A 25,839-nucleotide genomic window follows, 5' to 3' on the forward strand; every position below is an offset into this window, starting at 1 on the left:
ACTGAACATCAGGAACCTGCACCTTGGACCTCCTGCCAGCATCCTACAAACAACAATACGTTCTTTTGTAAACCTGACCTAAGACTGTTTGTGTAGCCCTGATAACTATATATGTGATTAATATTTATAATATTAATCTACATATTTATATAGGATTGACAGTGTAATTCATACTTATACAGAATTATATTTATTAAATATAATAATAAAGTATTTAAGCTTTAAGTTCAGTTGGGTGGTTTTGAAGGGGGTTCTTTGTTGCTAAAACTCATTTCTTTAAAGCGTGTGACGTCACTTCCTCCACTCCACGTTACTCTCGCGAGATTACGTTCAGCCAATCACGTAGCTCGGTCACCTATTGCAAACAGCTGTGTTTGTTCCCTGTCAGAGAGTGACGACACACACACGGAGCTGCTACAACAGGTTGGTTCTTTAACATCTACTTTAGGTTTTTAACAACTTTAGTCCTCACTACAACCTTTGTACACCTTCAGACTTCACCACCTCAGGGATAGGAGACATTTAATCCTGCTGAGCTTGACGTTTGAAAAGGAATTGGTGAGTTTAAATGTTTGTTGCTCAGGAGCATGCTATGCTAACTGAATGCTAATGTAATGCCATTGAACTATGTTAGGTGGCTAATGTTGTATTAGATACATTATGTTGAGTGCTGTTACCCCAGTATAACTGTTAACACTATTTAAGTATTGATTTGTGTTGGTTGAGTGAGTGTGGTGGAGCCATTTCAGCAGCAGAGGGCGCTAGAGGAGTGTCTCTACCCTAATCAGCCATAAAAGGAGGCTGTAATGAGCGTCAGGTGTGGCACTGGAGAACAAACGCTTTTTATCATGTGGAATGTGAACATCTTTACAACATAAAACGCTTTGGTTACATTAGGCCTGGGTGATATGGACCAATATTCATATCTCATAGATTATATAAACTCCATTTATTTATATTTTTCAATATAGTTTTAGAAAAAAAAAACAATAGGTCAAGGAGAAAAATACCACAAAGACCCTTTTATTAATCACTAGCAGCACAACATCAACATTTTGTTCCACTTGTGACTTTTTCCTTCATTAACCCTTGGGGCACCTTTACAAAAAAGTTCATCTTTGAGCTTGGGGAACAAAACGCTACACTGTAAAAAAAAAAAAAAAAATAAATAAATAAAAAAACATTTTTTACAGTAAAAAAACTGGCAGCTGTGGTTGCCAGAGCATTACCGTAAACCGTTTTGTTAGATTAAGTGTTTATCCAGACCTTTTACATTTAGGAACTACCGGTCTTGTCAAAATATTACCATCATTAACACTGTTTCTACCTTTACGGTAAAGGAAGATTACCGTACAATTTACAGTAAGATTTGATCACTCTAAAGCATACTGTAAAAATATTTATCAATTAAACATTTTCTCATATAATAAACTTATGCAGTAATTATTTTGTTACTGTGAAAGACAATTAAATTATAATATATGACTATGTATTATAGTACAGGAAATAACTACTCCTGCTTTAAAATACATTAAGGGCACATTAAGGGTATATTTTTTAACAATGTTAAGAATACAAATCCATGAAATTTTCAATTAACATTTGCTCACAAACTGAAATTTAGTTTACTGAGTAATGTTTGTATAAAAAGACAATATGAATAAAATAAATGTATCAAATTTCTTTCACTTTTCCATATAACTTTGACTTTATTTTCAAGATCATTAATTGAACAATGAAGCTTTAATATGGTGTTTTCATCTCAGATTGATGGTTGTGAGTAATGTCAGGATCCAGAGAACAAATTAGGTCACTTCCTCTAAACGTCCATGGGCAGACAAAGTCATTTTTAAAAAGTCTTTCAGCTGGATCAGTGGGTGTAGTTGTTGTGTTCCTTTAGCAAAAATACATAAAAAAGGTTGTTTTATTATTCACATATCTTCTGGCTGAGTACAGAAACACACCTATCAGCCTGGATCAATGGGAGTTTCCAGAGTAGGATGAAGCAAAGTGGAAAAATAGGAGAAAAACAAAGCTTTCAGAGGTTTTTCTTTTTTTAAAGAACATTTTCTTAAAGAAACAATGAGGAAATACTGCCTGTGTCAGTACAGTAGCTTTAATTGTACCCTGTATGTTCAATGGTTGAATAAACTTTAGCTTTATTTAACACAAGCAAAGGTATTGTCTCTTAAAATTCGAATATTCATTCAAACCTGAAGGTAAATGTTCATATTTGAACTGAAATGAGACGTTCAGTTAAAATATTTTTTACTTGTTGTTCTACCTCACCTTTATTAATTTCAATAAATGTTCCTTTTTTTTTAAATTGAGACTTTTAATGCATTTGTTATCATCATTGTGTAATTTTTATGATGTAAATTGAGGGAGCAAAAGTAGTATCAGCTCAAAACTGAAACACAGCAAAGCTCCGGTTTGTACACGGACCCAGAGAGAAGTGACAAAACTACCGCTGATATTTCCCCAATCTTTCATTTCTAATCACATGCTAATGTGTTTGTTAGCCGCCAGACTGTGATTCAAATAGGTATTAATTAATAGGATTAGGTCTGAAAGCATGTTTATCACTGCACTCAGTGAGTTAGTGACGTACACACTTTGAAATACTGTGTTTTTCAGAATATAAGGTGCACCGGATTATAAGGCGCACTATCAATGAATGGGTCTGACCGGGTCTATTTTCATACATAAGGCACACTAGTTTATTATTATTATTATTAAGGCACAATAAGAGAAACAAAATAGTCAGATAAGTCAAACTTTATTCAACTCATTATCAATTCTCAACATTGTTCAGGTTTAACACATAAAATACAGAACAATACACTGACTTTTTCAGTTCAGTATGTTAAAGCACAGTACGGTACATATCACTCCATAAGGCTCCTGACTACAGTAGCCCTGAAGCACCAAAAATCCATCAAGCGGTGCAGCTTCATAGTTTACCAAAGATGTACTAAAACATTTTGACATGTTAATACATACATAAGGCTCACCTGATTATAAGGCGCACTGTTGATTTTTGAGAAAATTTAAGGATTTCAAGTGTGCCTTATAGTCTGAGAAATATGGTAGTTTTTTCTGCACTAGTGTTTATTCTGAACAGTAAACATCTTTAATTTATCATCAACTGTGTGATTTGGATAACATTAAATAGACATTTCTTAACTTGTAAGGATTCTTTCAAACAAGATATCTATTCTTTTATTTAATAAACTTGATTTAAGTAAAAGGAACTCTGATTGGTTTAAACCTCATTACCTCAACAACCTGGAGGTTTGTTCCAGCTTTTTAAAGTGACTTATTTACACTGACTTTATTTAATACTACTACTTTGTTCAAGACAGCTGACACTAAGTTTGTGATATTTAATGTATCATACCTGTCAAGTATCCCGTTTTGGCCAGGAAACTCATGTATTTTATACCCCTTTCCCGCCACCTTCCCGTATTATTTTCCCTGTAAAAATCCCGTATTTTAATGTAATCATCATTAAAATATAGATAAAAAACATTTGTCCGCCTCTCCAAACTGGACGCTATCACTAGCCTCGCGAGAACTGCCGCCTCACGTGACCTAGGTTGAAGTTCACTTCTCGCGAGAGTAGATGCAACTTCCTACAGTGGGAACAAACCCGGAAAATGGATGGATGTGAAGAAGACGCTCCGGCGAAAAAAACTAAAAAGTCATGTAAATACCTTGAGAGATGGGACAGTGACTTTACTTTTATAAAGAAGAGCAGGATGGGGTCCAATTACCGGTTCTGTATGATTTGCAACTGCGATTTTAGCATCACCTACGGAGGAAGGAGCGACGTAAATCAACACGAAAAAGCCACTAAGCACAAGCGCCAGCTTGAGGCAAAGAAACATGCTGAGAAGATGTCAGCATTTGTGACAAGAAATCCCAAAGAGGAAGATGAGGTCAGTAATGCGGAGGTGAAAATGGCAATGCTGTGTGCTAAAAAACAACGTTGCTTTCACCTTCTGTGATGACATCAACAAGTGTGTAGCTTAGATGTTCCCAGATTCTGCTATAGCACGAAAATACTCTGCTGGAGAAACCAAAACTACGCAACTCATCAAAGGTAAATTGAGTCAAATTAAGTATGAATGATTATGTCCTGCATGCATGTTGTAGATTAATTTTTACCTAACATTATTAACTGGCTACGTGGGGTAGAAAATGGATGATATTAATTGGGCACTCACTCAACAGGTGCCATAGCAGCAGAACTGGATGACGAGTTGGCCAAAACATGTCGATCTCAGCCCTTTTCACTTTTCTGCGACGAATCGAACAACAGAAAAAGAATTTGTCATCCTGGCTAAACTCTATGATGAGGCCACTATGCAGGTCACTACACGATTTATGGAGATGCCTACATGCAACGTGGGAAATGCTTTTGGCTTTTTCTCCTGTAAGAGACAGCACGTGTGAGTGAGTTCTGTAGTGTAGCTTGTTATGGGGAAGGTCTGGGTTAGAACGCACTCATTAATCCATCTAACTGACATTTACATGTGTCTGAGAAGTAAAAGCAGTGACTCCTAAAACTAGTATTTTTATACAAAATATATCTATAAATGCAGTTGTGTAGTTTTCTATATCGCCAAAATAGAAAGTGATTTACGTGATTCTTTCCGCTGTGGTAGACGTTAAAATCTCAGTGACTAATCTAAAGGAATGTGTAACTGTCACATCCTGCTGCTCTTTAGGAAGATAAACCCTACATCACATTTTACAACATATTTACACCAGTTCTTTGTTGTTTCATCATAACGTCTTCATCCATCTCTCTTATGAGTTGTTTCCTGGTTTGTTGCTGCTGTCGGCACTAATTTAATTTAATTTAATTTAATTTAATTCAATCCAATTCAATTTAATCAGATCTAATCAAATCTAATTTAATTTAATTTAATCAAATCTATTCAAATCTAATCAAATTAAATCTATTCAAATCTAATTTAATTAATTGAATTGAATTTAATCAAATCAAATGTAATCAAATTTAATCAAATCAAATTTAATCTCCAGGCCATTTCAGGTCACAGTTCTCTTCAGAGGCAGAGGAATGTTTTTTTTACATTTAATTTTTAATTATTACATTAAAATATGGTAATATGATATTTACAGGAAAGAGGGGTAAAATACTGGAGTTTCACGGCCAAAACTTGATACAAGAAAGTGGGAATAAACAAACAGGTTTTCTCTTTCTCATGGCCCGGCCCACCGGCCCAATCCCCGGTGTCCCCAGATGCCAGTCCACCCCTGCCAAGATGAGACTGTTTTCTTCCATCCATAACATTAGGAATACTCTCAGGTGATTAGATGTGAAGGGATTATTGTATTTCTTCAGCCTGTACTGTTAGTCTGACAGACTTACTGTTTGTAGGCTGTTCTCATTTTACAGGTGAAAAAAACATGAAAATAGTGGTGGGAAGTTGTGACTGGGTCATAGATTATTGAAGCTCATCTGTGTTACCTGAAATAAGAGTCTCTGCAGAGTCTCCATCTTGTGGCTCACTTGGTGATGCTTTTCAGGTTGTTTTTAATGTTACTCAAAGCAGTTTTGGGATTTTTAACATCCACAGTTTGTGATCTGTGAAGATCATCAGAGATGCAAAAACCAGACGAGCTTTTTAACCCAGACACTAACGTTGAAACTCTATCATCACTCTCTATTACAGTCCTAATCAAAGCCATAGCAGAGGCTGACATAATCTCAGCCTCTACCATGTCATCATGTCTACTTGGTTTAGATACATTTAGGTCATTCAGGGAATACGCTGACTCATATGTTTTTCATTATATAGCTCCAAATAGCTGAAGCTGTGCATTTCTGCTGGTATTTACAGTGAGCTGAAGGAATGTTTCTAGTCTGTGTGTGTGTATATTAGACTGTAGTTTGCCCTGAAAGGAGCTCAGCTTTGTTAATAACTACATATTTTATTTATAACCTTGTCAACAATGAGGAAGCAAAGTGAAGTTAATCAGGAAACATGCAAGAGTTTTAATAAATAGATCAAAAGGACAAAATATACTAATTTAGTAAATATGAATGCAATAAATTTCAGTCAGGACTGCTTTAGTCAAAATAAATGATTTATTTACAATAAATGTGCATTAGGATTTGTATAGTGCCTTTGAGTGCTTTACATGGATATGCATACAATCATATATTTGGTGGTATGGGTCTGTTCTGGGACCTCCTTGTCCTTTCCATGAGCTTACATGGAAAGCCGGAGGCAGGGAGAGCACTCCTCCCTGACCTTCCCTGAGCCCTAGCTAAAGGCTAAAGCAAGGAGAGCGGTTTAGCAGAAACCCCCTGGAACAGATCACAGCATATGTTAATGATAAAAAAATGACACCCAGTTACTTGGATACACACTGACCAGGAGGAGTTGGGGCGGAGGTGGGTTGCGCAATGCTTGCTGAGGAGGTAAAAGGCAGCTGTCGCAGTTTAAGTCGTGCTTCCTGTATGCTGTGACCAATAAGGGGCCAGTTTGTTAACTGAAGGTGTGGCTGGCTTGACGCCAGAGGCCTAAATCTATTTAGTTTATTTAGTTACTATCATGCTTAAAATGTAAATAATGTATATATAATAATTGCTCCACTATTTTTGAATCTGTCAAACACCTTTAATGGTTGGTTTTCTTTAACTCTATGACAAAGTTGTTTATGATGTATATGCAAACACTCATCTCACGTCATATATTTAAATCCAGCTTCAGGTCGTCCAGTTTGTTTTCCAGGGAAAAGACATTAGAACACAGGATGGAAGGAAGCAGCGTTTTTTGAGGATTAGCTTTTAGCTTGGTCGCTAGCCCCGCTCGGCATCCCTGCTCCTGCTTCTGATCACACCGCTTATGTCTCCTCTGCTGGCGGACACCGCTGGTACGAGACTCCACTGCTTCACAGGCTGCTGGTTGTAGCTGGCTCCGTAGGAGGTCCAGATCTTCACATCTACCGGACTATAACTCTTTATTTAGCCTAAATCTAAGATTTCCTGGTGGTCGTATTGTATTTTATAGTAACTACGCTGCAGGTTCACTGAGAAATGATTAGAGGTGACTGAGTTATCTGCTGATATATATCTGTTGCTAACGCGAGCCTCTACAGACGCAGCCTGTAGAGATTTTATAGGATACATGGGGTGAAGCTGCCCCGTGTAGTTAGTACCACCTCACTCTACAAACTTCTAGAAGATTGAAGGTCTTCTGCTGTGTGTGGGCTTGGTGAAATCCAGGTAGTAGATGATATATGCCTGAGACGGCGTTGTTCAGGGACGACTTCTTCTTCCTGTGTTGTATGGCAGGTGACACTCTCAGGGATGGCTCTGCTGTAAATAGGCTTATACTCAAAAAGGTACTACAGGTTGGCCAGGCCAGCAATATTTATTAATGTTTATATAACTATATAATCTAAAAATAAAACAACTCATATAACATGACAGCTAAGGACATGTTTCTTAACACTCATATTAAGATTTTAAGTATTTCAAACATATTTAAAAACTGAAAATGTACAATATTTCTATATATTGCACCTTTAATAAGGTTCCTCCTGTCAGGGTTTGGTGTAGGTGTGGACCTAAACACAGAGAAAGATGGAGGCAGAATGCAGGCGTAGCATTCCTGGAAACAGTCCATGTTTATTCCAAACTAAAAAAGTAAAAGGGCAGCACAAAGAAACCAGGGAACAAACACAGCAGGACATGAGGAAGGTAGACATTGGCAATGAACCAGCAAACATTCAGTGTTCAAGCACTCAGCTAAATAGTAGAGGAGGCCTGATTGGGAACAGGCCACACCTGGGTGGAAACATGAGGGAGCTAATCAGTCACAAACCAAGCACACAGACATCACTGGGGGGTGGAGCCACAAGCAGGAAACCCTGGAACACAGAGACAAGAGTTCCAGTAGAAAACAGAATAAACAAAGACTCAGAACACAAGGACTAAACACAAACTAAACAGAAGCTGACACCTCCATCCTGTTTAAAATACTGATGATTCAGCAGAAAGGCTTTGAGCCTGCTGGACACAAACAGCTTGGGTCAGTCCTTTTTTTACTGGTTACATGATGAATTATCAATGAAGAGAGACTGTTTCACTTTAATCTAATCCTCTATCATTAACCTTCTAAATGAATCCTTTAGAAATCATTTTTTAACGTTCTGACCAACAGTGTGCATTAGTTTGAGCTCTACTTCTCCCACTGATCAGTTGATGTCTCCACTACTGACCTGAGGGCCATTGTTGGGGTGTTGGGAAGCATCAGTAGACAGTCCCATGTCTGACGCTCACTGTTGTCATACAACACAAACTCTCTGATCTTGACTTTTACTCCACTGTTGAAGTCAGCAGACAGCTTCATGAATCTGACTGTGTGATTGTCCTCCATCCTCACCTGGTAACACAGAGAAACTATTAGGTCAGCACACTGTTTTAACTACATATACAAAAACTCACCCATTCACAACATTGACAATCAGAAATTAAATGAAAACTAAAATAAATCAGAGGTCAGCCAATTGACACACTTTTAGCAGGTTTAAAATACATATTGTTAAAGCTGCAGTATGTACTTTTTTTTTTTTTTTTTTTTGCTTCATTTGGTCATAAATCTGGGGCGACCGTGGCTCAGGTGGTAGTGGGTCGTCTTCTGATCGAGAGGTTGGGGGTTCGATCCACTACCTGACTATGTGTTGAAGAGTCCTTGGGCAAGACACTGAACCCAAAGTTGCTCCCAGTGGTCGACTAGCGCCTTGCATGGCAGTCCTGTCCCACTGGTGTGTGAATGTGAGAGTGATTGGGTAAATGAGCTGATATGTAAAGCGCTTTGAGACTGCTTCAGTGTGGTGATAAAGCGCTATATAAATCAAGTCCATTTACCTTTTTTTACCATCCATCCTAACCTTTGATGACATAATTAAAAGTTTTCTGAGAGAACTCTGGACCTCTGCTCCTCATGGCTCTGTATCTGAGCTTTAGAAAAACAAGGGGTGAGACGCTACATTTCAGCCAATCAGAGATCTTTTTACTGAAGTAGATGCGTGTTCACATCCTTTCTGTAGTAAAAGTGCAATGGTGGACCTTTCAGCAGGAAAAGTGGCTATTACAGCGTTAGCACAACAGTTAAAGAGGAAAAAAGAAGACCGACATATTGAAGCAACAGTTTAAAGCACATGTGTCAAACTCCAGTCCCGGGGGCCAAATCCGGCCCTTTAGAGCATCCATTTCGGCCCTCAGGAGCAAGTAAAAAGGACAGAGAAAACATGAATTATTTTTTAAATGACCAAAAACACAGTTGTAGATCTTTCAAATTCATCAACTTCACAATAAGTTTAGAGGTTTGTGGAGTTCACTGCTCTGATAATAAGCAAAGGTTCTCAACCTTGCGGTCAGAACCCCATTTGGGGTCATAGGATACTGTGAGAGGTCCACCAGGTACCTTCAAGAAACTAAGAATATTTTCTGAACAATTTTTATCCTTTTTCGACAATTAAACCAAACTCTCCATATTTTTAACCAAGTTCATCACTTTTTCTTGCCATATTTTTGCTCCTTTTAATGCATTTTTGCAACATTATTTCTATTTCTGGCACTTCTACATCACATTTCAATGCCTTTTCTGCACATTTTTTCCACATTCCAGACATGTTCAGCACTTCTAAACCCTTTCCACCACTTTTCCACCTAATGTCACATATGTTGACCCATTATTGTCACTTTTAACCTCTTTTCACCACATATCATGATTATTTTTGTCAATTGAACCACATTCACCATTTGTTATGCTCATTATTCACCAGTTTAAACTAATTGTTCCAATATTAACTCTTTGAACCCTTTTTTACCACTTTTTCTGTCTGTTTTTGCCCACTCTAATTTGCAACATTCAACCAATTTATCTGGTTTTTAAAATCTCATTTCACCACTTTCTTCATAATTTTAGTGTTCCATAACCAGGTACAGGAACAGCATAATTTCACTGAGACTTGGTAAACAATCCAGACTATAGGTGTCAAACGTGCTGGGGGAGGGAAGCCCTAGTTAGTCCAGTGTCCAGAACCTCTGCCTATCACTGGAGAAACAGAGACTCAAATATTAAACCTATGTTTGTATTTTATTATAAAACATCAATGAAAAATGCTGAAAACTAGGGATGTAACGATTCACTCAACTCCCGATTCGATTCACGATACTGGGTTCACGATACGATTTTCTCACGATTTATTTTACAAAATGGGAATGTTGACAAATGACTGAAAAATATTCCTTTATTTTTTGGGGAAAATACTATACTAATTTCCTTTTATTTTTCATTGTCAAAAAAATCCCTTGATAAACTATTCAAAATGATGCAATTTAACTGAAAATAAATCTTGAATGAAATAAATAAAGGAATAATACAAATGAAGAAGAAGCCTATTAATTTAAATTCTGGTTCTATAATAAACAATTCAAAACTGCGTAATAGTTCTTTTTCTTTTTAAAAGTGCAACTGAAAATGTATTTTGTGCCTTAACAACTGGACTTTTAAAAAAAAAAACAAAAAAAACCCAGTCATTTTACTGTATTTACGTCAGATATTTGTTTAGACCAGCAGAGGGCGCTGGTAACCCAGTGGTTGGTTGGCATGCAGATATTCCACCAGTGAAGAAGAGAAGCTATGCTAGCAGACAGAGCTAATAGTAAAACCTGACTTTTACAGATATTCACGTAATATTACAGATATTCTTTCGGTGCTAAAGGAGTAAAGAATCATTTATGAGCATGTTTAACAGTAAATGGCGGCCAGAAAGAAATAGTAGCAGATTCCGCCTGTCATGTCCGCTTCTGGAAGGATTAATATATAGCACCCTCTGCTGGTTAAAAAAAGTACTGCAATTCACGTTTCAGAGCATCGATGTGAACCGTGGTACCTATGAATCGATTTTTAACTGCCTTACGATTAATCGTTACATCCCTACTGAAAACATGAAACAACAATATTATGTATGTGAACTATATTACACGCACTAAAACTAAAATATAACAAAATGAATGAGTGTAACAAATTGTCAGCTTAACAACATTCAGCAAAAGCTCTTTTGCTGGTAACTATGGCAACATTCTGTTTGGAAGAAATGGAAGCTTTAGGCTCTAAAATGCTTTGATCTTTGAAGTTCTAAAATGCTTTGATCTTCACATGATCTTCATTGTCAGAACATTTCACAAACTCCTTGGACTCAGTGACTTTACTTATTGTATCTCTGAAAACAGCAATAATTTTGATCTAATGATGGAAGTGCATCAGTTTAATGTAAAGAGTCTGGAACAAACATGCTTAGAAGCTCTGAAGGATCATCTCTGTCCAGAAAAATGCATTGGGCTGTGGCAGTTTACTAAAGTCTGGTATATTCCCATTTTGTTTCAACTGAAATATGAGGCCTTTCACTTTATCTGTGAGAATTTTGAGGAGATTTCACTCTGTGAAGAGTTTTTGCGGCTTGAGGTGCAGGAGCTGGCTGATATCCTGGGTCAGGATGACCTTACTGTGACCCAGGAGAGCACAGTTTATCAAAGTGTTTTAAGATGGATAAACCACATGCCTGAGGAACGACAGGGAGCCATTTCTACTCTGTTACCAAAGGTACTACTGGGGCTGATGGACAAAAGTTACATCACAGACAATGTGCTTAACAATGATGTGGTAAAAACAAACCCTGAGTCCCACCTCTTGGTCTCTGATACCCTTAAAGTCATGTCTCAACCTTCGTTACTCTGCTCTGAGTCTGGGATCAACACCTTGTTTTGTCGTCGTTTGCCAAATGCCGTGTTTAGATTATTTTCTAAGACCATAGAGGCCTTTGACTACAGAACTAACAGCTGGATCACAGTTCAGACTAATTCTAGTCTGGAGAATACCATGGCTCACTTATTCCTCTACAGCACTGTTTTCCTTGGTAGATGCTTCTACATTGTGGGTGGTGGTTTAAGATGGACCAACCCCTCTAACAGAGTGTGGAGGTTTAACCTAGTCACACACACTTGGCAGGAGATGTCACCAATGCAGGAGTCACGGGCCTTAATGAGTGTTACTGAGCTAAAGGGATACATCTACGCTATGGGAGGCTGCAGGGATGATGATGTTACCTCACTAAGAACTGCTGAACGCTACCAGCCCAACATCAACCAGTGGACGTTCATTGCATCAATGAATGAAGAGAGGTTCAGTGCCAGCTGCACTACACTGAACAACAAGATTTACATATGTGGAGGAATGAATAATAGAGTACTGAAAACTGCTGAGTATTACAACCCAGATACCAACCAGTGGACACTGATCACTCCTATGGGAACACCTCGGTATGGACTTGGAGTCATTGCATATATGGGCCACATTTTTGCAGTTGGAGGAAGCAATGGGTCCGGACGTCTGAGGTCTGCTGAGGCTTATGACCCAGTGACCAACACCTGGTACGATGTCCCTGAAATGGTCCACAGACACAGATAATTTGACATTGCAGTGATGAACAAGAAGATCTTTGTTGTCTCTTGTAGCACAGGAAACAGAATTGTTGAGTGCTATGACTACACTACAAATACTTGGTCTGTGGTATTTTCTGGCATGGACCACAATGATTTGGTGAAATGCTGTGTGATTTCTGGACTTCCCAACATGGCTGAGTACTGTTCACCTCGTGAACCCATCATACCCAGGACACAGGTCTAAAAAAAGTCTAAACTAGATACTGAGATGGAGCAAATGTTATTTTCCATGATCCTAACTGGGAGTGTAACCTGCTCTGACCAGGTCTGTGTGTATCAATAAAAGTGTTTAAAGACATTAGAAGAACTAATGTGTGAATAAATGGATCAGTTCATGTCCCAGCTCAGATGGGATGGTTTTAATCAGCCTGGATCAACCTGAGTTGGTGATGATCTAGAAAAAAAATACTACATTTTAGTGGTGACAACATATAGCAGACAAATTTCATTAGAATTAATGTTGTGATTAGCATGTATTTACTTTAAATATCAAGACAGAACAATGCAATCCTGCAACACAACAAATCATTGAACATTTTTTAAAATATTTTTATATTTTAACATTTAGAATAATGCACTATTATAATACAATACCTACAGGTATAGTGTAAATGTCTCAAGGGAACAATAACAACAATGGTGCAGGACAAGGACATTTCTACTTTCTGTTAGTTTACTACTAGTTTACTAGTCAGTAACACAAATCTTAAAATCAAAGAACACAATGTGTGAGAAGGCCGGCCCTGGCCTACATCATAAGGTGGACAATATTTATATTTTATAATATCAACAGAACTGAGGCTCTCTGTGTCACCAACATAATACATGAATGAATGAATGAGGTTTTATCAGCTGACTAATGTAGATATTAATCTATATGTTTCCTATAGGATGTGATGGTAAATAAAGGATAAATATTCTCTCTCCTGTCAACAACACATCAGATTCACACACAGACGTGTTCACAACGATCCTACTTTTATTGGACAGCTTGTTTTCTAGGAGAACTTATTGTCAGGAGGCGGAGCTTTAGTGCTCGCTCAGATCCTAGCCAGAACATAACCTGGTCCAGACCAGGTTAGGTGTTCAGCCTAAGTTACCATGGTGATTTAGCCTGGTAAGAAGTTAGCCAGCGTCTGAGTACAGCACACACTGATTAAATGCAGGAAGTTAGAGACAGAGAGAAGAGGAAATCCAGCTTCAGAGGACAGGGCCTTTGTGTATTCTTCTTCTTTTTTGTTTATTAAGTTATTCATGTTTGTTTGGGGTATTTTCCAGATTTTTTTTGTGCATATTTGTGGTCATTTTGTGAAATTTCACAGTAAATTTGTGTACTTTTTTGTCCTTTTGTTCATTTTTGCTATTATTTTGTGTGTTCCTTCATTTTGAGCGTTTACTTTGGGGGTGTGACCAATAATAGACTGAGTATTGTGTGGCCCACGTCTGGTCCAAACCTAAAGCTAATAAATGATTGCTAATCAGGAAATGTCCAAATGAAGCTCTGTGATGATGGGCTTTTATTGTTAGACACGTTGTCCTAACCAACAGGACAGAGGAGTTCATCTGTTGACCAATATCATAGTTAATGTTGTTGTGGACTGTCCCAGAAAAGCTGCTGCTCTCTATTTGATCTAAAAACAAAGCCTTTGCTGTAAATTAGAGATAAAATATAAGAAAAAAACACTACATTTGAGGAGAATTCTTAAAACAAGAAACATTATCTGTCCATGCAGCAAGTTAAATTTACTTAACAAGAAATCTTGAAAAAAGATGTTGAATCTTAAAATAAGAAGATCCTGATAAGTATTCTAAAGGGTTAAAATAAGCAAAAATGGAAGAATATTAGATTAAATTACTTAAAATCAAACTTCCTACAGCACAATGATAAGTGAAATATACTGACTATAAACACACAATTCTTGTTAAAAAATGTTATATATTTCTTTTTTAATTTTGGCAAATTAAAGCTTCAGAACAAGAAGAAAACAACTAATCTAAGTAAAAAATGACTCAGCATTAGTGAAAAATGATTAAGCTGTTTCTTGATACAAGTTGACTCATCTTGAAATAAACATAAATCTATATTAAAACTAAAATCAAAACCTTAAAACCAGTTTTTGTTCTTAGAATAAACATCTTATCAGAATCACAACCAGGAGTATGAGCACCATCAACATTTATTAACAGTATGAACCGTACACCAGAAACAGTGGTTGCTGCACACTTTTTATGTCAAATTTAAGACAATTTAAGACTTTTTTTTTAAAGCAAAACCAACAGCAATGAACAAAACACATAATATGCTGCTGTATAAAGTGCTGTGATTTGTCACGTGAAGAAGGCAAAAACAAAATGATCAAACATTTGTGCAACACTACAATGTAAAGTATTCAAACATGTCTCAGTTCAAGGTCCATCTAACATGGGAGACCTAAGGACACTGAGGGAAAACTTGTGGCGTAGCTAGCCAAGTCAGGCACAAAACAACTTATTCAAAGGCATTGCAAACAAAAACAAACAACAGACCTGACAAAATGCTGCTTGACATTCACCTATTTTTCAACCAATGATTTCCAGAAACATGAAAACGTAAAAACCAAATACAGATAAAAACGGTGTATTTCTGATTGGTTTTAAATTTTCAATAATCCAAATAACAATGGTAACATATTTTATTGTTTAGTTTGTTTGTCTTTTTTAGGTGACGACAGTTGCAAACACTGCAGCTTCTCTGTGAACTTGTAATAGAGAATAAGAACGCTACGTCAACTGTATCAACTATGGAAGTATATCTGTACCATAATTCAATTTAAAATCCATTAACAGAAATGCTTTTTCATTTTCAGAATATAGCTGCATTTTTAACTCATAAATAAAATGAATAATAAATCATCCATTTTCATTTTCTTCTTCCCTTAAACATGACGCTCTGGTGGGAGGAGTCAATGCAGACTGGAGAAGAATTACAAACGGTGGAAAATCAGATGATTTCAGGTCAAAATAATGTGAGCAGCTGATTTTCTGAGGGTGCACAGATCCTAGATGACTAAGATAGTTTATAAATGTGATGACTGGACTACAATAGAGTTACACAGAAGTAGTTTGATATTTGCAACCACTGTTTATTTGTCAAAGGTCACATAATAATTCAATTAAACTTTATTTATACAGGGGCAATTCCAACAATAGTCACCTCGTAGCGTGAGATAACAGGCAACACATTGTGTGATCATTGGTTTCTAAGAAGGGTTTACAGATGAAAAGCTCTATTATAGCTAAGTGTGTGCTAATATGCTAATTATTGTAATATACAGTTTTTAATAGCAGACATGATATTTACAGTCATAATGTTACGGGCCCCAAGCTCAGGGGCTGGCGTAGCAGTGATATGTGCAATCTGAAAAACACTGAAAAACACTGTGAATGAACACGAGGTGTGCTGCCTTCAATCCAGATTGCATTTTCTTTAATCATTCACAAATCACTCTATTTCAGTACCACAAAAGTACACTCCACACTCAGTTTCCATCCACAACATATCAATATAAACACACAAGACACATAACATCATTTCACCAAATTAACATGGCATCATTTATCACTTGAGTAGAGCCTTTCTTGGACTGGAGAGGTTGCAGCAGACAGGACTTGGTTCAGTTGACTTTGAATGTTATAACGAGCGAGTAACGTTTGCACATCTGCATCACTAGTGCTTGGTTGTTGCTGTAGAGTGGGAACAGTACGCTCTCTACTACCAACCTCTTCCTCCAAGAGCACAGGACCTCGGCTGCGACTTACAATCTTCCCATCAATGATACATTCAAGTCTCTTTAGTAGCGGCAATCCTTGGTCTTCCCTTTCCAGGATTGCTCGGCATGTCAAGTACATGGTTAGATACTCAATGCAACTCTCTTCATCATCTTGGCTTAGCTGTGTTGCATCAAGTCCTTGGACTTCGCCAATAGTGGTTATGATTAGGTGAGCTTCAGTACCTGTCAGTTGGTGAAGCTTCTTCTTTATGCTCCAAACAAGTTGTTTTCTTTCGTCGGCTGACATCCTGCTGGTCTCAGATGCTTGGGTTCGAAGTGTCGCACTGTGCAGGCTGTGCACCCTCTTCGCTGGTCACTGGTCCCTCTGTCGCACACTGGGTCACACCTGGCACCGAAGCACAGCAGTCCCGACGTTCAGTATCACTGGATCAGCAGCAGCCCATGGACGAATGGCGTGCTGATCCCGGACGAGCCCCCACAATCTGTTACGGGCCCCAAGCTCAGGGGCTGGCGTAGCAGTGATATGTGCAATCTGAAAAACACTGTGAATGAACACGAGCAATGAACACGAGGTGTGCTGCCTTCAATCCAGATTGCATTTTCTTTAATCATTCACAAATCACTCTATTTCAGTACCACAAAAGTACACTCCACACTCAGTTTCCATCCACAACATATCAATATAAACACACAAGACACATAACATCATTTCACCAAGTTAACATGGCATCATTTATCACTTTCTTAATAAATGTTCTTCTTCAGCTACTAAGCTCACTCACAAAACACATTTAAGTTTTAACTAACACTTAAGATGGTCAGAGATCATTAACTTAAATCCTAAAATTAAAGTAAAGTGCATATTAACAGTTATAAAAGTAAATTAAACTCCCAAAACCGGAGTCACACATCTCGCGTGACTTCACACGTGTGGGAAAGGTTCGCCTGCTCTAACCCTCACACAAACATCGGTTCTAAAACACCAGTAATGTTTTTAACAGCAAAACATACACATAAACAACAAGGTAGTTACCTTACAGTGTGATAAATGACAGATTTTACTGTGTACTGACCTGAAAAACACTGTGAATGAACACGAGCAATGAACACGAGGTGTGCTGCCTTCAATCCAGATTGCATTTGACGGGAAACAGGAAGTTGCACCGTAAAACCCAACCCGGGGTGCAGCACCTCCAACACAAAGGTTCCTCTCTGCTCTCTCACCCTGGCTCAAATCAGGACAGCACTAATGACATGTGAAAAACCATCTATTTATTACTATAACATACAAAATAATAAAATAACTAAAAACAATGTGGTCACATTTTTAGGTGCACCACAATAATATATTGTGTTTCTTGGTGTGCAAAGGCTACAAATGTGTTCCAGTGAAATAATATTATTTTGACATTTATTTGAAAATATGTTTTAATTAATATTCCATCCCAAGGTACCTTTTTCAATGCAGATATGGTAAACAACACCAAAATTCCATATATTCACAATAATAAAACTATATAAATCTCCCCCATGTGACCAAACTATAACACTGCATTTTTATTATTTCCATTCATTATTAAATAATGACATGTATGGTGACCATACGTCTGGTTTTAGTCATGTCCTCTTTTGTTTTCATGTGGTGTCAGGGCTGTGTGGGGATGTTTGACAAAATACTGACATTTCTGAGTTTCCCAGGGACTTTGAACGCATCTCGAGGCATGCGTTAATTTAACCCTCTGGGGCCGACGGACGCGAGTTAGTTTTTATGCGATTCTTAGTGAGCAGAGATAAACCCTCCCACCTCACAGGTGTGTCATATCAACATGCTGATCATCATCAAATTCTTTCACATCTCACAAGATAAAACAAGTACAACTTTTAGCTGAGGATACAGATGTGGAAACTCCAAACATCAGCAGGGGGAATTTGCAGTGTTTTAGCAGCATTAGATAAATAAACGTGGTAATAAATAATAGGAGATATTTACACACACACATGGGCCTTTACACAGTACAGTGAGAAAGAGGGAAGATAATGGTGCATGAGTGACTGTGTTAAAGGACACAAAGCTTCAATTTAAAACAAACTGCATATCTCAGTTTTACCAGTAGGAGGCAGTGTGGTGTCGTGTTTCTTTCATGAACTCTCTGTTCGTGAACTCGTTGTTTCCTCAGTTTGCTGAGTCATGCTTTACTGAACAGATGCACTGTCGTATTCCTCATCTTTTCTCCTGTTTACACAGGTTTGTGAAGCTTGAAAACATGTCAACATGTGTAAGAATGTGGTTTAACACTAAAAGACAAGCTAAAACATAAATGAAAGGTAGTTAAAGAATGTTTTTGTTAAGAAGCAGATACTTTTAATCTGTGTTACGTGCAGGCCAAAATAGCATTGCTGATCGTAATGTGTTTGTGATTACTACAAAATAAGAGTCTGGTTTAAGTTATTGCTCCAGTACATTTCACTCAGTAATAAATATTGTGTTTCTGGTAAAAATGTAAATGTTTATATTATTAGGTTGTAGTCATTGTTAAACATGTTGAATGATAAAAGTATATAAAAGCTTGTAGTTGTTTTAACAAGGAAACACAGATAAATATGTTTATTTTTGATATTATTTTGATGGTTTACCTGAGGTATATTTGAACTAAAGGTAAAATAATTAAGTGCTGAAAGAAAGAAATTCTGTTTAATGGCTGAAAGAAATTTAATCTATGCAGTTTTACACTGTTCACACTTAGAAATATGGTAATGGTGATTTGTGTACATATGTCTATTGTGTGACTGAAAATGATGTTATACAGAGAAAAGACAGTAAAAATGAATTCATTTTAAATATTGATTGAGAATGCTGAGTGAAGCTGCTCTGAACAGACGTACTGTCGTCTTCCTCATGTTTTCTCCTGTTTACACAGGAACTTCATTAGTTTATTTGTCTTCAGTCTGAGACCTGGAACACATGACAGAACTTTACACAATAAAACATGTAATTCTTAAATAGACTTTTTATATTTTGTTTAGATAAAATCTAAGTTTAGTTTTTTAATTCTTAAACATGACAACAGTATAATGTACATTATAGTAAATTATTTTCCTTTTTAAAAAGCTGCATTTATTACACTTTGACATAATTCAATGAATGTTATTGTTTTTTTTTTTTTATTTTCAAGAAGTGATTACATTAATATCTTCTGTTATTATTTTTATTTTATTTTTTACTGTCGGCAAACTGGACATTTCAAAAGGCCAAACCAAGAGCAAATAAAGATACTTGATGGTAGACTACATTAACTGCCACTTTTAATCTTAAAGTACATATTAATACAAGAGCACATCTTAAACAAATATATAACAATTATAATGTAGTTGATAATGGAAAATTAAAAACACATTTTCCTGATATGTTACAGTGAGAAAAACACAGTTGGAGGATGTGGGAACCTCTCACTTGCACAGGTATAATAATCTTATTATTATCCTGCTGTGTGAGTGTGTGTGAAACAGGCTTTGTGTTGGTGGATTCTGAAGAGAATTCTTCTTCTTCTAATCATCAAATAATCATCTTACAGAACATTCTAAGAACTGTTTACAATCTATTAGAAAAACCTTTTTACTGTGTTTTTCTTTCTAAAAGATATTTGTGTTCTTTGTGGTTATCATGACCTCTGACCTTTGTGATAATCTAAGACAAAAATCACTCACTCTCTTCCTGTAAATGCATTTTAATTCTAAAACTTACAGTTGAATGAATTATTCCTCCTGTACAAAGTAAACACACAAAAATAAATAATACAATAAACAATATTACAATAAACTAAAGATGTGATGCAGATAGCTTCCCTCCAGAAAAAAACTATTACATATATTATTGCATACACATAATTTTGGTGTTTGAAAGGGAGTGGGTGGAAGTATAAACGTATTAGTCCCACCCCTTTTCCTACATTACAGTAACAAATCAATGTTCAGCATCCTGTTATCAGATCATTGCTGCTGTTAAGAAATGTATTGTCTCATCTTTAGGATTTTGATTAAATGCACGATTTAAATGACCTGATATTTGTACACTTTCAGTGATGATTCAAAGGAAGAAAATCACAATGAAAAAAAACAATGAGCAATGGAACCAATGTGTCACATTTATTTAATTTTAAACACTGAACAACAAACTTTGGTAACAATAAACAGTCTAACATACCAACAGGCAGCAGCAACATAAATCAAACATTAAACTATGGACACAAACAAAAGACAACTAAACACTATTCAACAATAACAACTTCCTGAACTGTTGGTGTCCATTTTCCAGCTGACAGCAGGTTTATGTTGGAATCCTGTGCAGCCTGATCTCTGGGTTCTTCAGTCCAACACTGGAACCAGAAGGTGTCGTCACCATCCGTGTGTCGCTGGGATATGAAGATGATTCCTGCTCCATGTCTCCATCCACACAGAGATGTGAGTGGAGAACAGATGAAGTGCTGAAGGTCTTCCCACACTCATCACATCTGAAAACATTCTTCTCATGAACTCGTTGGTGGTGATTAAGTTGAGATTTCCTCTTGTAAGATTTTCCACATGTGTCACATTTATGAGGTCTTTCTGATGAGTGGCTGGTTTGGTGACGTTTTAACTGGTAATATGTTGTAAAAACTTTGTCACACTGGTCACAGGGACACACTTCATGTCCAGTGTGAGATCTCAGGTGTTCATTGAGAGATTGTTTGTGTTGATATATTTTCCCACAGTGATCACAGCGATACAACTCTGTTCTGGAGTGAGTCTGCATGTGCAGAGTTAAATGTGATCTTAGTGTAAAAGCCTTTCCACACTGTTCACATCTGTGAGCTTTGATTCCACGGTGAATGAGGACATGTTGACTGAGGTGTACAGATTGATTAAAAGTCTTTCCACATTCATCACACGTGTGAGGTTTCTCTCCACTGTGAACAAGCTGATGGCGTTTCAGGTCATTCTTCCGAGCAAAAGCTTTTCCACACTTGTCACAGATGAATGTTTTTTCTCCAGAATGGATTCTTTGATGTATAGTGAGGTGTGATTTCCAGGTAAAGTTCTTCCCACACTGGTCACATGTATGTTTAGCTTTAACTCCAGCTTGGCTCTGCTGTTGAACTCTTTGCTCTGAAGTTTTTCTCTTAGATTTGTTTCTTTGTTGTGGCTGAGCTTCATGGTTCTGAGAGCGTTGAGGTGTCACTTTGTTCTGGCTTCCAGAGTCCTGTAGAACAGTTAGAGATTAAACACAGCGAAGGAACCAAACAAACATTTGTTTCTAAATGTGTTCCTAGAAAGAACAGTGGCTGTTAAAGATGGATCAGACATAGCATTAGGCTTCAGTAGGAGATCAACTTCAATAGAACATCCACATGGATGTCAGGAACCAAAGTTTACCAGCAGAACATTGACCAAAGCATCACTGCCTCCACAGCTCAGTGGCAGGATGGACATTAGCACTTGTCTCTGATCAAATGAAGCTTATTTACATCTTATTAAATAATCAGGAGAAAATATGAGGAGAAGCTAAACTTCAATCCACTCATTTCTCACCATGTTTGCTGTCACGGCTGAGTGGTTCCACAATCCTCCATTCACCTGTAACATCAGCATAGAATCAGCTCCACCTGAAGGATGGAAGAGACAGAATGAACATGAAGGATCTAGAAATATTCATCCATCCTTTGCAGTGTCATCACTTTGAAATTGACTAAAATGATCAGTTTGTTCAGAGATCACATGATGTGGAGGAAAATATTTAGATTTTGTGGCTGAATAATTTAAATTCCCATTGATTTGTAAATGAAGGTCTTCAGAGGAAACAGTTTGACTTTGAGGTTTGACTTTGTTCTTACAGGATTAATGAACAACTTGTAATGAGCTCATGATTGGCTAATTATGGTCCTATATCTGTGTTAATAGAATCATAGACAGAATGACAGAATCTACCAATAAAAATAAAATCCACTGTTTAATGCAGAAAGTGACATAATGTGAATGAATAAAGCTTTTATGACAAAGTCGTTCTAAGATCTTTACATTATCATCTCATTCACACAAGATTATTACTAAATATGTAAATAAGTTTAGAATAAAACAAGCAGTATTTACTCACAGGTTTTGAGAAAAATCACAAAATTAGTCATTAAAGTTGACATTATTATTATTAGAAACTTTGGTCCCAAACGTTGCTCACTGATGACATCTGCTGGTCAACGTTAATCTATATTATTAAAGCTACTTTAGTCGTTTCTGACGGTGCACAAGGAGATTCTGTAGAATGGTGAAGATTCTGCAGCTTTCATCTTTGCTTGAGTTGCTATGACAACCTGTCATCATTGAGCTTTCATCTTAGCGTGAGTTGCTATGACAACCTGTCAACATTAAGCTTACATTTTAGCCTGAGTTGCCATGACAACTTCTCAACATTGAGCTTCTATTTTATCCTGAGTTGCCAGACAACCTGTCAACATTGATCTGTTTGAAGCTGCTTTTTGTGATTAAATGTGTGTCATAATATCATAGGAATACCTGACAAGTGTGTGTGTGTGTGTGTGTCTGAGTTTGTGTGTGTGAGTTTGTGCAGTGAGCGAGCAAAGTGGGAGAGGTGCTCTGAAACAACCGTAAATATGAAACTCATAACTTCAATACTTACGACCTAAACTCTGTGTGTGTGTGTGTCTTAATTGTTCTTTATCCTGTCACACATGGTCCTGGGGAGCTCCTGTCCTGCATGTCTCAGGTGTTTCACTGAATCTAACCAAGTGTGATAACGAGCTGTGTTTTTCAGTGAACAAACATGTGATTGTATCTGACCTGAGGGTCACATGATCAACATTTAGAATAATGACCAATCAGAGCATTGACAGGAAACAACAAAAGATTTGTTTCCTAATGTTTTCCTTTTGTGATGTTTTGTGTATTTAAAGGCATTTTGTTGCTTTTTTAAATATTTCTGTGTATATTTGTAGCTGCCTTGTGAGTTTTTGGAGTAATTGTTTGTATTTTTGTCATCCTGTTGTGTATTTTTACCAGTTTGCTTTGTGTATTTTTTGTCATTTTATGTATTTTTGGCACATTTTGATGTATTGTGATGTGTCATCACTGTGGAATGTTGATCATGGTTCATAGGAACCTGTAGTTGTCAGCCCTCTGTGATTAATAAAGTATACATTAGTTATTATTGCCAACTTTTTGTGTATTTTTACTGTTTTGTGTACTTTTCTGTCTTTTTCTGTTAAAGGCATTTTATTTTTGTTTTTCATTTATTTATGTGAATATTTTTAACAGTCTTGTGTGTTTTTGGAATATTTTTCTTCTCTCTTTGTGTATTTTTACTGTTTTGTGTACTTTTCTGTCATTTCGTGTGTTTTTGGTGGCTTTTTGTCTATCTCCTTTTATATTTTGTGTTTTTTTTGTAGTTTAATGTCATTTTGTAACTTTTTCTCACATCTTTTGTAGTAGTTTTCTCTGTTTTTCTTATATTCCTGTGTATATGTGTAACTGTGCGTAGTTTTGTGTATTTTTGTTGTCCTTTTACTGTTTTTTGTGTATTTTTCTGTGGTTTTGTGTACTTATTGGATGGCTGCAGTGACCCCTGGGCCTCTTGATCTAAAACATGCAGGACAGAGGCTCTCTAGGGCTGATTTGGAGGAGTGTAACACATACACATTGTGTAACAACGTAACACACTGAGCCCTAATGGTCACATGACACCAGAACAGGATCAATGTTTGACTTTAATCTGTGTTTTTCTTCTTGTTTTCTGACAGTTCTCCATGATTGGTTCTCACTCCACCAGCACAAATGATCCTCCATCTTCTTCCTCCTCCTCTTCCTCCTCCATCATCCCTCCTTCCTCCTCCTCCTCCTCCATCATGTCTCCATCCTCTGAGGTGAAGGTGTTGGACCCGCCCCCACCTCAGAGTTCTTCCTCTCTGAGTAGATCACAGTTTGTGGAGCGTGTGCGTCACAGTAACCAGGCGTGCCAGCAGGGGGACTTTTCATTGGCTATCCAGCTCTACAGTGAGGCGCTGACCTTTCACCCCCACAACTACATCCTGTACAGCAACCGCTCAGCAGCCTACATCAGAGTGGGCCGCTATAGCCCCGCCCACAACGACGCCATCAAAGCTCAACTCATCAACCCCAAGTGGCCATAGGTAGGAGCTAATTTAATTTAATTTAATTTAATATATATCTGTGGTTGAGTCCACTACCACGTCCTATCAGGGGATCATTTGTTATTAGTGATTAATGCTGATTAATGGTGGTTTATGGTGATTAATGCTGATTAATGGTGGTTTATGGTGATTAATGCTGATTAATGATGGTTTATGGTGATTAATGCTGATTAATGATGGTTTATGGTGATTAATGCTGATTAATGATGGTTTATGGTGATTAATGCTGAATAATGGTGGTTTATGGTGATAAATTGTGGTTTATGGTGATTAATGGTGGTTTATGGTGATTAATAGTGGTTTATGGTGATTAATGGTGACTTATGGTGGTTTATGGTGATTAATGCTGATTAATGGTGGTTTATGGTGATTAATGGTGACTCTCACTATTAACTCTCACTAACTCTCATCCAGTCAGTGTGCTGTTAAACTTCAGAGCTCCAGATATTTGTTGTGAAACTCAGAGCTTTGACATCTTTTATATTTTCTAATGTGTGTTTACACTATTTACCATGATACTCAGGTAGCGCTGACTGTCTCACACGGTGAAGGAACAACATGAGATCCAGACTGAACATCAGAGGTGAGGCCACGTCAGAGCTCAGCACTCACACCTCTGTACATCAGTGTTACACTGTGTGTGTGTGTGTGTGTGTGTGTGTGTGTGTGTGTGTGTGTGTGTGTGTGTGTGTGTGTGTGTGTGTGTGTGTTTTCAAGGACCAGGAAGAAGCACACATCTGGATCCGGACTCAGCTGTCTGTCCTTTAGAAGTGACTATTCCATGGACAAAGTCATTAACTTCAAAGGAGGTCCATCTACTGACCCACAGTGAGTCCACATAAAGAAGGTTGCTGGTTGTCTTCCTGATGGTCCAGGGGCCTCATTTATTGATCCGTTCATAGAACTGGTTCTAAATACGTTCAGACCAATGAAATGTAGAATGTGCACCAGTACAAAAAGAATCAGTATTTATGAAGCGTGTGGACAGAGGTCGTACACACAGCAGTGTTGATTAATCCCACCTGTTCTAAAGCTAGCACACGTTCAGGCTCATTTACATTAAGACACGCCTCCAATTGACCATATTTGGTAGCAGCAATCCCTTTAACCCTCCTATTATTCTTAGGGTCAATTTGACCCCATTCACTGTTTATCACTGAAAAATAATAGACTTTATTTGAAGATTATAGGAGGTTCAGAATGTGTGAACAGACTTTTTCCAGTGGATTCTGACCAAAGCTATAAATGAAATCAAGGATCAACTAACAAACAAACATCCCGAACAACGACTCAGTACGTAACCGTATCCCTCTATGACCCA

General features: G+C 37.3%; 1 long non-coding RNA gene across 1 annotated transcript; it reads left to right on the plus strand.

Annotated features, from left to right (window-relative positions):
- Nucleotides 1-299: 299 nt before the first annotated feature.
- Nucleotides 300-25,350, plus strand: LOC114460164 (uncharacterized). Its single transcript, XR_003673561.1, has 5 exons — nucleotides 300-423; nucleotides 495-558; nucleotides 24,108-24,497; nucleotides 25,042-25,101; nucleotides 25,236-25,350. It is a non-coding gene; the product is annotated as an uncharacterized LOC114460164 (long non-coding RNA).
- The last annotated feature ends 489 nt before the right edge of the window (nucleotides 25,351-25,839 follow it).

Source organism: Gouania willdenowi, unplaced genomic scaffold (genome assembly GCF_900634775.1).
Source record: "Gouania willdenowi unplaced genomic scaffold, fGouWil2.1 scaffold_412_arrow_ctg1, whole genome shotgun sequence".
In the NCBI taxonomy this organism is placed as follows: Eukaryota; Metazoa; Chordata; class Actinopteri; order Blenniiformes; family Gobiesocidae; genus Gouania; species Gouania willdenowi.